This window comes from Schistocerca serialis, chromosome 3 (assembly GCF_023864345.2).
Source record: "Schistocerca serialis cubense isolate TAMUIC-IGC-003099 chromosome 3, iqSchSeri2.2, whole genome shotgun sequence".
NCBI lineage: Eukaryota > Metazoa > Arthropoda > Insecta > Orthoptera > Acrididae > Schistocerca > Schistocerca serialis.
The window spans coordinates 539855759-539869401 of NC_064640.1; the positions used below are offsets into that span (position 1 = coordinate 539855759).

General features: G+C 45.5%; 1 protein-coding gene across 2 annotated transcripts in view; it reads right to left on the minus strand.

Moving 5' to 3' along the window:
- The window catches only part of LOC126470415 (uncharacterized), a 462727-nt gene that overhangs the window by 258053 nt on the left and 191031 nt on the right, over positions 1-13643 (minus strand). The window contains exon 1 of one of the 2 annotated variants that reach the window (XR_007586177.1): positions 11279-11480. The exons of the other annotated variant lie outside the window; for it this stretch is intronic. The gene's annotated coding sequence lies outside the window, so the exon portion shown is untranslated. Of the gene's footprint in view, positions 1-11278; positions 11481-13643 lie in introns of those variants that run through there. 2 annotated transcript variants of the gene reach the window in all.

A 13643-nucleotide genomic window follows, 5' to 3' on the forward strand; every position in this document is an offset into this window, starting at 1 on the left:
TCAAATAAGCCCCACGTTAGAACTACAACGTGAATTATGAGTCAAATTTAGTTTCATGTAAACTTAAGTTACTTTGATAGCTCATTAGACAGATGAGCGGGTGCATCCAACTGACACTGGAAGTCCTGTACTAATTGTGGGTTCTTTTCGCGCGTAAATCTTGTTTATGAAACACTGATTAAACGAGGTTGAAACGAGGGTGAAAAGGCTAAAACCATACAAAAACAGAAAAATGCCAAAATAAAAACCGAACAGAATGCTATCGTGCCGCACATCAAACGACTCCGTTCGGCCAGAGAATTTGATTTTGTCTAAGCCAGCCGGCCGGTGTGGCCGTGCGGTTCTAGGCGCTTCAGTTTGGAACCGCGTGAGCGCTACGGTCGCAGGTTCGAATCCTGCCTCGGGCATGGATGTGTGTGATGTCCTTAGGTTAGTTAGGTTTAAATAGTTCTAAGTTCTAGGGGACTGATGACCTCAGATGTTGAGTCCCATAGTGCTCAGAGCCATTTTGTCTAGGCAAACTGTTATAAAACATATAGATGTATCTTTACCAATCTGCTTCGATGATAATAATAATGATTTCGTGTGGCTCAGTGGTTGGGCGCAAGTCCTTCAATCGGACTCCACTTCAGCGACTTGCGTGTCCCTAATCTAACCCAATTATCCACTCGCAGAAAGGGGACCTACAGCAGAACGCGGAATCCGAACTACGTGTCGTTCCTGGTGCCTCCTGACATCGTTTAGAAGTGAAGGGTAGGTTGAAGACCGGCTGAAAATTTCAATAGAACTCGATCCAGCGGCGTCTCGGTTTCCTGGCACGCATTCCCCGACTAGACCACCACGCCCGACTCGTGCTTCGATTAAAATAAGTAAACTGCTACAAAAGACTTTTCTAAAAAACTGTCAACATTAAGATGACCGGTGTTTTCATCCACACCTTGCAGAATTAGTGTTATGGAAAGCTACATCCAACCGCCCCCCTTCCCCCCAGGCCCCTCCCCCCCCTTCCCACACCATAATACCTATTACGTCAGTGCGAAGTAGAGGTTGTAATTTCTACTACAACAGTAAAGCTGCGATTAATTTCTAAAAGACACACAGTATACGATAACTTGGACGACAGGAAAAGCAAGTATACAATGAGGTGAAAAAGTAATGGGATTCCTCCAAACACCTTGCCGGACTTTCTTTTCCCCAGTCTAGTACAGAAACTCGACGTGGCATGGACTCAACAAGTCGTTGGAAGTTCTCTGTAGAGACACTGAGATATGCTGCCTCTGTAGCCGTCCATAATTTCGAAAGTGTTGCCGGTGCAGGATTTTGTGCACGAACTTATCTCTCGATTATTCCGCATTAATTTTCGATGTGAATGATCCGAGTGGTCACATCATTCTTTCGAAATGTCTAGAATGTTGTTCAGACCAATCGAGAACAATTGTGGCCCAATGACATGGCGCATTGTCACCCATAAAAATTTCATCGTTGTTTGGGAATATGAAGTCCATGAATGGCTGCGAATGGTCTCCGAGAAGCCCAAAAAAATCATTTCCAGTCAGCGATCGGTTCTGTAGAACCAGAGGACACAGTCCACTCTATGTGAAAACAACCAACACAATTATGGAGCCACTACCTTCTTGACAACTTGGGACCATGGCTTCGTGGGGTCTGCACCACACTTGAACGCTACCATCAGTTCGTACCAACTGAAACCGAGACTCATCTGTCCAGGCCACCATTTTCCAGTCGTCTAGGGTGCAACCGATATGGTAACAAGTCCAGGACAAGCGCTACATGCGATATCGTGCTGTTTACAAATGCACTGGCGTCGGTCTGTTGTTACCATAGCCCGTTAAGGGGAGGTGTACTATCTTTTCGTTCAAAAAAATCGATTTTTTTAAAAATTGCATTTTTGGATCCATGAAAGTGTTTAGAATCCACCCCTGAAACGGTTTTTCCGCATACGGTACAGAAATGTTTGTTATTCGCAGTTGAACAAAAAATACATCTGCCTGAAATCGGCCTTTTTCAAGCACCAGGGAATTTCGACTTTGTAGCCGCGAAAAATTATTCGATGTGCTTGCCCATGAGCACAACTGATAAAGTGATCAAGGAACTTATGACGTACTACGGCTTGGCAATCCGACGGCATTCCAATTGGTGGAACAGATGAAGAAGGCAATTTCGGCAACGTATTTCCACAAGTGTTCGACGGATGACCACCCACAACACCAAAATTGTCCGACTGGGGAAACTAGTTGGTGCAAGTGGCGCATTGCAGAGGCTACCGGATATCTGGACGAATATCAACACGACCAGCCGCTCTCCAAAGAAGTTCAAAAAGTGATTCATTCGATCCACGAGGCCCTTTCGGAGGACGAGTTATTGTACCAGTGCTTGGGAGGAAACACACAAAATTCAAATGAAAGTTTGAACGCGTGTGTTTGGAAGTTAGTCCCCAAGCATTTGCATTCTGGTGCGGAGGCTGTGGAGATTGCGACTTTCCTGGCAGCCGACGCAGTTCGCCAAGCATTCGGACGATCACCGGATTCAAGCGGCCGAAAACCGCTTGTCACCTGCTGTACGATCGGCTCTAGAGGAGCGCAGGATGGCCCAGATCGATCAGAACGCTCTCTATGAGGAAGAGGAAGGACTAGTTTATGGACCCGGAATAGCAGATTGAACGTAAGTTGCATAATATTGCATTTACATGTAGTCAAAACTTCAAACGCGTTTTTCTCGAAATGATTTTTTTTTAATCGCGCGGTGTGGTAACTTCAAATCTACTGATTCTTTGTTTCAGACGGAGCTCACTAAATTGTCTAGGAGTTGTACCACTTTTATCCCGATCCATCAACTATAAATAGTTTTACTTGGCCGACGAGTTCGAAACATCGATGAAAAAAACCCTATTTTGTTTCAAATGGGCGGTCTAGGCGCTGCAGTCATGGACTGTGCGGCTGGTCCCGGCGGAGGTTCGAGTCCTCCCTCGGGCATGGGTGTGTGTGTTTGTCCTTAGGATAATTTAGGTTAAGTAGTGTGTAAGCTTAGGGACTGATGACCTTAGCAGTTAAGTCCCATAAGATTTCACACACATCTGAACAGCTGTTTCAAATGGCCGCCATTTTGTTTCCTGTGGTCCAAATAACTTAAGCGAGGTATAGCTGCTAAAGAATCTTACATACGTCGCTAATGTCAACTCAATTTTGATTTCAGACGAGCCGGCTGACCTGTGACATACCGCGCGTGGAGGTCTACATCGAAATTTTGTTTCGTTCCGACAGCACTCCCGCCTTTGCTCTTCGACATTTCCGGTCGAAAAAATTCCAGTTTGTAGAGGAAATATCAATAAACATTTTGATCAAATTTGACATTGATACCTATAACACATCGCGAGAAAAAAATTGTCAAAGAACATGCTTTTTTCGGGCCAAAGATAGTAAACCTCCTCTTAACGCCAAATTCCGCCGCACTGTCCTAACGGATATGTTCGTCGTACGTACCACATTTATTTCTGCGGTTATTTTACATAGTGTTGCTTGTCTGTTACCGCTGACAACTCTACTCAAATGCCACTGCTCTCGGTCCTCAAGCGAAGGTCATCGGCCACTGTGTTGTCTGTGGTGAGAGGTAATGCCTGAAATGTGGTATTCTCGCCACACTCTTGACACTGTGGATCTCTGAATATTGAACTCTCTAACGATTTCCGAAATGGAATGTCCCATGCGTCTAGCTCCAACTACCATTCCACATTCAAACTCTATTAATACCCGTCGTGTGGCTATAATCACATCAGAAACCTTTTCGCATGAATCACCTGAGTACAAATGACGGCGCCGCCAATGCACCGTACTTTTACACCTTGTGCAAGCGTCTCTCTGTAAAAGATCGATTTGAAAGGGACAGATAATTCCAAGCAGTTTTATGTAATGGCCGATCTGTTTCGTTACATCGTAACCCACTTTTATTACGTAGAATTTGAGGTATGATGAACGAAGCAGGTTTCATCTGAAGAAATCTATTTGGAATAGATCGATTGGTCGCAACTGATTTTGGATTTATCAAATGAGCGACGGGCTTAATAGCGTATCAATGTATCGTGTAGTATCGCTGATGTGGACATCATAAAGCAGAGTAGGAGGGCAGCGAGCACTCAGTTAACTAAATTGCTGAATTGTGTGTAGCCTGTCCTCTCCCTCTTTGCCCCCACCGATATACAGATTAGAATCAATATTATCCAGACCTAGATGTAGTACGTGCAGACGGCACAGCATGAAACAGAAAGGGCACAATGGAATAACTTGCTGGCCGAAGTAAAGGTGAAGGTAGATATAAATGGGTTCCAATGGGTACAAAAACTGCAAGCAGTGGCTTCCGTAAAGCAAACATGCAGGAGGACTGACTATACGTGTCTGAAGGACTGGACAGCTGCTCAGGGGGAAATAAAAACTTCGTGGTTTGTGACTGTAAATGCGGATGCGGTTAGATAAATCCGAATGAGTCACCCAGGGAGGCCATTCTCGGCAACAAGCTCGCGAGAGTACATCACGAACGTTGTAATCCTGAGTGGCTCATTCGGGGAGAGGCTTGACTAGGCGTCTGTCTCGTGAGTGGAGAAAGTCTGGAACTGCTGCTTGAGGTAGTAACATTCACAGGGCGATATCATAACATAGAGAACACAGCAAAATACGCCTTCATTTATGACACAACACCAGGTTCTAAGGCGTAGCAGTTGTAGCAGTTTCTGTTATATGGGAAAGGAACTTTCCTTGCCGCGACACATTACTGCACCTATACAGGGTATAAAAAAAAACTAGGTACACAAATCTATAGAGCGTTTAGGGGAGACCAAAATGTCACAGGTGCACTGTTTCGCCGCTAGGGGCCATTGAAGAGTTTGACGTTGGAACACCCTTAGGCCAACGCTGACACTGGTTTTGACTGCTTCGTTTCCAACACGTTGGTACTGGAATCTGATCTGCAATACCATTACGTCTTACTGCTAAGAAGGGTAAGTTTTCCTTACTGATATCAGCGTCCACGTCCCTGGATGAACAGTTACATTATTATTGTTAGTACTGACGTTTACAAGTTCTTGATGGCGACTACACGATTTGATGCCAGCATGACTGGGCCCTAACACACTTCTTCGTTGACGTAAGAAATCATGTAGACAATGTTTTCCCGATTGTTGGGTTGGGAGAGATGGACCGTTACCTTGGCCACCAAGTTCTCCCGATCTCAAACTTACGGACTTCTTTTTGAGAGGGAAGTTGAAGCGTTTTATGTACGGTTGCCGTTTACCTGAAGCTGCAGCCGTTATTTGTGAAACACCTGGGTGTTTGAGCGTGTTAGACGCAGATGTCAGCTATGCTTCAATGTAAGCAGACGACATTTTCAGCAAAATCTGCGGTCCCGGGTTCGATTCCCGGTCGGGTTGGAGATTTTCTCTGCCCGGGGACTGGATGTTTGTGTTGTCCCCATCATTTCATTATCATTCGTTAAAATGGTTAGACTGGAATGTGTAAAGACTGGGACTTGAGCGCCCCACAAAAAATAAAAAAACAAATAAATAAATAAAAATAAAATCATATACAAAGCAAATTTCGTCATATGGCAGTTTGAACACTGTCTCTGAACATGTAAACTAAACTCCATGTTCAGGCCCTGAAGCCCGTGAGACGTCGACCGGCCACCGTGTCAGTCTTTGTGGCCGTGTGGCCTCATAAGGACGTGATTTTATTTATTTATTTAGCGTATGCCATCTACAGAGTAAAATTGCACACATACTATTAATTAATGTAATAAAAGAATTACAAATATATTATTAAATGATTGATTGCAAACAACAATATGCGAAAGATTAGGGAGACAGCCAGTGCAGCTATTACAAGTCCACATCTAAGCAGGTCACTCACTGAACAGCACATGGAGTAGAATTCATGATATCGCTCCATTCGCCTTCGAACCTCCTCGCAGGACATTCGAAGATCAGGTGAGGGATTGTTTGTTCTTCTGCACCACAGTCGCATCGTGGGTCATCAGTGAGTATCCATTTGTGGAGAATGGCCTTACACCTGCCGTGGTTAGTCCTCACACGATTAAGTCTGCACCAAGTTCTTCTGAGCATTTGCATTCCTTCCACCGGCCGGCTGATGTGGCCGTGCGGTTCTAGGCGCTTCAGTCTGGAACCGCGTGTCCGCTACGGTCGCAGGTTCGAATCCTGCCTCGGGCATGGATGTGTGTGCTCTCCTTAGGTTAGTTAGGTTTAAGTAGTTCTAAGTTATAGGGGACTGATGACCTCAGATGTTAAGTCCCATAGTGCTCAGAGCCATTTTCCACCGGTATCGAAGGATCAAAATCAGCGATGAGAGGATGGTGACGATTCAGCGACCAGTACTGCCTCCAATCCCTTGCTATGTCGTACCTTTCTGGGAATTTGAGGACTTCGTCTTCCCATATAGTTTTCCTGGATTTTAAGGGGGTAGTTGGTAGATGGTCCAATATTTTTCGCATAGGTATATCTTCAGAGACAGAGGGGTCATTAATTTTCTTCCATTCTCGGATAGCTGCTTGTTGCCTTCTGAGGGAGGGGAGAGCTACATTGCAAAGGGCATGAAGCCAGGGAAGTGGAGTTGATTGCAGAGTTCCTGAGACAATCCTCATGGTGGTATTAAGCTTGACATCTATTTTCTTCGTGTGTGGGCTCTTGTACCAGACTGGGGCGCAGTATTCTGCCACCGAGTAAACAAGAGATTGTGCTGCGGTGCGTAGGGTGTTAGCTTGAGCTCCCAGAAGGTTCCAGTCAGCTTTCTTAATATGTTATTTCGATTTTTTACCTTTTGACTGGTTATTTCTAGGTGTTTTTTTTATAGGTTAGTGACCGGTCAAGAGTGATTCCTACATATTTTGGGCCGGCCGGTGTGGCCGTGCGGTTCTGGGCGCTTCAGTCTGGAACCGCGTGACCGCTACGGTTGCAGGTTCGAATCCTGCCTCGGGCATGGATGTGTGTGATGTCCTTAGGTTAGTTAGGTTTAAGTAGTTCTAAGTTCTAGGGGACTGATGACCACCGATGTTAAGTCGCATAGTGCTCAGAGCCATTTGAACCATTTTAGATATTTTGGATGGCTGTTGTGCGTCAATCGCTCATTGCAAAATGTTACTTGTAACTCTCGTCTTGCCTCATGATCGTTCAGGTGGAATACGCTTACCTCAGTTTTATCTGGATTTGGGCAGAGCCTCCATTTCGTATAATACTGGTTAAGAAGCCAAAGGTCCGTTGACAGAGTAGCTTCCCCCTCTTCGAATGTCTTGCTGTGAATGGATATTGCAATGTCATCTGCATAGCAGAATTTTTGCGATTTAGTTGCTGGCATGTCACTCATGTATAGGTTGAAGAGAAGGGGAGCCAACACTGATCCCTGTGGGAGCCCATTGTTTATTGAGTAGGATTTACTCGTAGATTGACCTACGTTCACTCTGAGGTAGCGATTTTTCAACGTGTTTTCCAGAAGCTTAGTTGTCTTGCGGCAAGGGATCGCTTTTTTCAGCTTGAGTATGAGTCCGTCGAGCCAGATGGTATCATAGGCGGCCGAGAGGTCCACAAAAGCCACACGGGTTGTTTGGACCCTTTGAAAGCCTGACTCAATGTATGAGGTTAAGGCAAGGACTTGTTCACAGCAGCTCCGTTTGTTCCTAAATCCTGCCTGGTCTGCGGGAATTAGTCTATCTATGGAGTCATATACTCTGTTGTACAACAGTCTTTCTAATAGCTTGTAGCAAATGCTCAATAGGGCTATTAGCCGATAGCTAGCTGGGTCATCCTGTGGCTTTCCTGGTTTTAAGATTGCGAGGATTTTGGCTATCTTGAACTGATAGGGGACCCGGCTGGTGTTCATGATGTCACAGTAGAATTGTCTAAGCCATGCACGGGCGGAGGGGCCCAGGTGTCTGATGAATTCAGGGAATATTCCGTCTAGACCGGCGGCTTTCCTCAGTTTAGGAGATTTTATCACGTTATTCATTTCCAGATCTGTGAACGGAATAGAGAAATCCGTATATTCTTGAAGTTGGCTGTCGATAGTTTTAATCTCTGCTTTAATCTCTTTCTCGAAGATATCATCTACTATCGTTTTATCTGTAGTGCTACTTGTGAAGGAGATATTTTAGGGTTGCTATTAATTAGGGGTGTTGGTGTTCCCAACTGGCGTAAGGGAGACCATGCCATCCTGCTAGATCAGGTGAAGCCCAGGTTTTTTGTTGTATGTTCCCATCTTTCCCTTCCGCCTTCATTTATGGCGTTTAGTATTTGGTTTCCTATGTCAGGATCTTCTTTGGAACTCGTTATAAAGCATTTCAGCTTCTCAATTCCAACAAGGGATGTATTCTTTCCTATAGCCACGAGGGATGTTACGTTTTGCTACTGCAGTAAGGACACCCACAAACCGTGTATAGTTCTCTGCAGAGGGTGGGACCCATCGCAGGTGTGAGTCCACTTCCTTGGCATAAGTTGTCCAGTCTGCTTTTCTGAAATTCCATCTTGGTTTCTGTGTGGATCTAATTAGGGGGAGTTGCACTCCAGGCTCAGTAATACTGGGCGGTGTTGTGTGCGGGAGAAACCAGGTAATACCCTTTTAGTATGCAGTAGTGGATTCATCATTTGATCAGTTGGCTAATGGTTTAAATGGCTCTGAGCACTATGGGACTTAACTTCTAAGGTCATCAGTCACCTAGAACTTAGAACTACTTAAACTTAACTAACCTTAGGACTTCACACACATCCATGTCCGAAGCAGGATCCGAACCTGCGACCGTAGCGGTCGCGCGGTTCCAGACTGTAGCGCTTAGAACCGCTCGGCCACACCGGCCGGCTTTGATCAGTTGTTATGAGGCATAGATCTGGGTTAGTTTCACTTTGCCGACGGGTAGATCGGAATGTTTTCAGGTCTTTAGCATCATAGGCAAGGTGGAGCCGTAGGTATTCAATCCACTCGGATAAGATCTCTCCATTTTCGTTGTTTGTTGAGTAATCCCAGTTCGTATGGTGGGAATTAAAATCGCCGACATAGATCCAGGATGCCCAATAGTTGGTAGGGGAGGGTTGGACCATGTAACATTATGAGGTTTGTAGACTGGTTTTATTCCAGAGACTTGGATTACCATAGATTCCACACCTTCCCGCACCGCGCAGTCGAGCACTTTATAGTTTTGGATGTCATTCCGTACATACAACATAGATCCGTAAACGTCAGATGGAAGATTTCCTACAACTTTGTAGCCATATATTCTCGCTCTAGTTGTGAGTTGAGGTTCATCTGCGCTGTGTGTGCTATACGGACGTGATATGGAATGGCCAGGGGCCAGTCAGCACACCGCTCTGCCGGCCGTTGTCAACTTTCAGGCCATGCAGCCACCAAGTCTCTTTCGCGTATAAGGGGCAGTCAAAAGAGACAAATGGAAGAAAAGTAAGTCAGCTGCTTATTACTTCAAAAGTAATCGCCATAAGTGTTAATACGTTTATCCCACTATGAGACAAGACGGCCAGTGCCTTCACGGAAAAATGTTTGTGGTTGCCTAGTCTAACAACACCACCATTTGCAAAGTAGGTTAGAAATCAGATTAATAATGTTACTCACGCAGCTTATGTTCGCTTTATCGGGCAACAACAAAGTTATTGACTGTGGATGGTATCGTCAGAATGGAAATAATGAAGTCACTGTAAAAAACTCATTAATTTTGGCACTTGTCTTGACTGAATTCCCACATAGATATCGTCGAACTTGTTATGGCTCATCTTGTTGATTCTAGGGTGATTCCACTTTGACTGCTAGAAGGTCCAGATCTGTATTTTAGCAATATTTGAAGACATAACAAATGCGTTTTTCAGGAAATTCTTAATGATCAAACAATCCCAGATCAGAACAATTGTATGGTAGAAATAATTTTTCACTTGTAGTTCACGATCAACATTTTTATTAAACCTCTTGTAAATTCACATATACTTCTTCTTAATTGTCACATCATTAAGAAAACAGTTTTGTATCAATCTTCATATATTTAATTTCCACTTTAATCAAACACAAGACTTGACTGTTCTTTTACAAAGCGAAATAACAACTTAACTTCTGCAAAGTGAAACAACGGTTACAAGTAAGTCAAAGATTATGACAGTCTCACAGAAATGAATACACACAAGAACCATATCACTGTAATATATCGATACATCGGAGTACCTATACATTAATGAAACCAAATGTGAATATTGTCACAAAAATATGTCTGTTACTTCGCAGAAAAGTAGTACGATATTACTGGTATCGAGAACTGGGGTTGGAGTGCCGTAATGGTCACGTAAATAAAGAACCATTACACTAGGGAAGCATGACTGTACCCAGGCGTGTTCCTCATAGTCCGAAGCGAATCGACGGCTACGAATGTCTTTCTACAGGGCTGCAAAAATATGTAAATCGCATGGGGAGAGACCGGCATTATGTGAAAGATGTATAAGGGCTTCCCAGCGATACTTCTGAAGTGTACTGGAAACAGTCTCGGCAATTTGTGGGCGGGTATTACCCGTCAGTCAACATTTCTGAGTGGTTGGAGTTACACTGCAGAAGTTTCACTTGAAGCCCTTAGACATCCCATATACCGTCATCATGTTGTTTCCATATTTTTAGAGCCCTGAAGAAAGACATTCGTGGCCGTCGGTTTACGAAGAGGTGCAGGTCTGGGTACAATCATGGTCTGCAGGCAACTGTAAACGTTTTTCCATGAAGGCACTGACCGTCTAATCTCACAGTGGGATAAATGGTTTAACAGTTATGGAGATTAGTTTTGAAATAGTAAACAGTCTACTTACTGTTTTCCATTGTATCATTTTCATTTGACAGAGAATCTCAGCTGACATTACGAGGCTGAGTACATTCCGTTCCAGTCCTCCCGCCACGATGAATCCCTGGCAGTACCGCAACTACAGCCCGCATGAGATTCAGACGCACTGACCACTCGCCTACGGTGCGGGCGTCTCTGAATGTCTTTAGCGTCGAAACCTTCAGGTAGCTCTAGCGGTGAAACGGTGTACCTGTGCAACATAACAAGTGTTTCTCTCCATCTGCTCAAAACATTTTAAAGGCTTGTACACGTAGCTTTGTACATACTAACTCAGCAAGCTGCTCTCGACAGTAAGTTGCACGCCGTGGAACATGTCGGATAAACTGCGAGAGTAAATCGTAACAATGTGAACTAGGTGGTTCACTGATTGCTGGACGAAAGGTTTGCTTACCTCGTGTCTTCTAAAGATGGCTCTACGTCCCACTGGAATTCGTCTCCGTAGATCGCAGCTGTTTTGAACAGTGAAAATCAGTATGTTCGTCGGGTTTGCTGCTATTGTCACTAAAAGAATATTCACGTTCTTTTGATTTAAGAGAACAGATCCTCCTTATTCACTTGTCATTGGTGTTTTTAAATAACGAAAACGCTAACATCTGTGGGGAGGTTATAAGTACCGTCCACCACAGACGGTGAGATGGTATGTGTAGGTGCAGATGAGCTGCGTCCGCCCCGTGGCGCGAGTGATGGGCGGCGCGCCGCGGCGTCCAGAAATACACCTCCGGGCTGAGGCGCGCCCGCCAGCCACCTACATCCCACAAAGCCAAGCAACGGCGCGTGCCGCCACGCTGGCCCGCAGGGCGACACACGGAAGCTCACACCCAACACTGGCGATCGCATTTCCTTGCTGATTTTACTTGTACGAGCATTACACAGCGGTGACCGAACACATGGCATAGCGATAAGCGCCTATACGGATGGCGCTAGTGTTGCGTACACAAGGTACACTATTGGCCATTAAAATTGCTACACCAAGAAGAAATGCAGATGATAAACGGGTATTCATTGGACGAATATATTATACTAGAACTGACATGTGATTATATTTTCACCCAATTTGGGTGCATAGATCGTGAGAAATCAGTACCCAGAACAACCACCTCTGGCCGTAATAACGACATTGATACGCCTGGGCATTGAGTCAAACAGAGCTTGGATGGCGTGTACAGGTACAGCTGCCTATACAGCTTCAACACGATACCACAGTTCATCAAGAGTAATGACTGGCGTATTGTGACGAGCCAGTTGCTCGGCCACCATTGACCAGACGTTTTCAGTTGGTGATAGATCTGCACAATGTGCTGGCCAGGGCAGCAGTCGAACGTTTTATGTGTCCAAAAAGGCCCGTACAGGCCCTGCAACATGCAGTCGTGCATTATTCTGTTGAAATGTAGGGTTTCGCAGGGAGCGAATGAAGGGTAGAGCCACGGGTCGTAACTCATCTGAAATGTGACGTCCACTGTGCAAAGTGCTGTCAGTGCGAACAAGAGGTGACCGAAACGTGTAACCAATGGCACCCCACACCATCACGCCGGGTGATACGCCAGTATGGCGATGACGAATACACGCTTCCAATGTGCGTTCACCGCGATGTCGTCAAACACAGATGCGACAATCATGACGCTGTAAACAGAGCCTGGATTCATCCGAAAAAATTACGTTTTGCCATTCGTGCATCCAGGTTCGTCGTCGAGTACACCATCGCAGGCGCTCCTGTCTGTGATGCAGCGTCAAGGGTAACCGAAGCCATGGACTCCGAGCTGATAGTCCATGCTGCTGCAAACGTCGTCAAACTGTTCGTGCACATGGTTGTTGTCTTGCAAACGTCCCCATCTGTTGACTCATGGATCGAGACGTGGCTGCACGATCCGTTATAGTCATGCGGATAAGATGCCTGTCATCTCGACTGCTAGTCATACGAAGCCGTTGGGCTCCAGCACGGCGTTCGGTATTACCTTCCCGAACCACCGATTCCATATTCTGCTAACAGTTATTGGATCTCGACGAACGCGAGCAGCAGTGTCGCAATACGATAAACCGCAATCGCGATAGGCTACAATCCGACCTTTATCAAAGTCGGAAACGTGGTGGTACGCATTTCTCCTCCTTACACGAGGCATCACAACAACGTCTCACCAGGCAACGCCGGTCACCTGCTGTTTGTATATGAGAAATCCGTTGGAAACTTTCCTCACGTCAGCACGTTGTAGGTGTTGCCACCGGCGCCAACCTTGTGTGAATGCTCCGAAAAGCTAATCATTTTCATATCACAACATCTTCTTCCCGTCGGTTAAATTTCGCGTCTGTAGCACGTCATCTTCGAGGTGTAGCAATTTTGATAACCAGTAGTGTATAAAAGTGCAGTGCCTTGCCAGAGCTGTCGTTTGTACTCGTGTGAAAAGGTTTCCGAAGTGATTGTAGCCGCACGACGGGAATTAATAGATTTTGAACGCTGAAAGGTAGGTGGAGCTAGACGCATGGGACATTACATTTCGGATACCTTAGGGAGTCAGTATTCCGAGATCCATAATGTCAAGAGTGTGCCCAGAATGCCAAATTTCAGGGATTGCCCCTCACCACGAACAATGCAGTGGCCGACGGCCTTCACTTAACGAGCCGGCCGGTGTGGCCGAGTGGTCTTAGGGGCGTCAGTCTGGAACCGCGCGACCGCTAGGGTCGCAGGTTCGAATCCTGCCTCGGGCATCGATGAGTGTGATGTCCTTAGGTAAGTTAGGTTTAAGTAGTTCTACGTTCTAGGG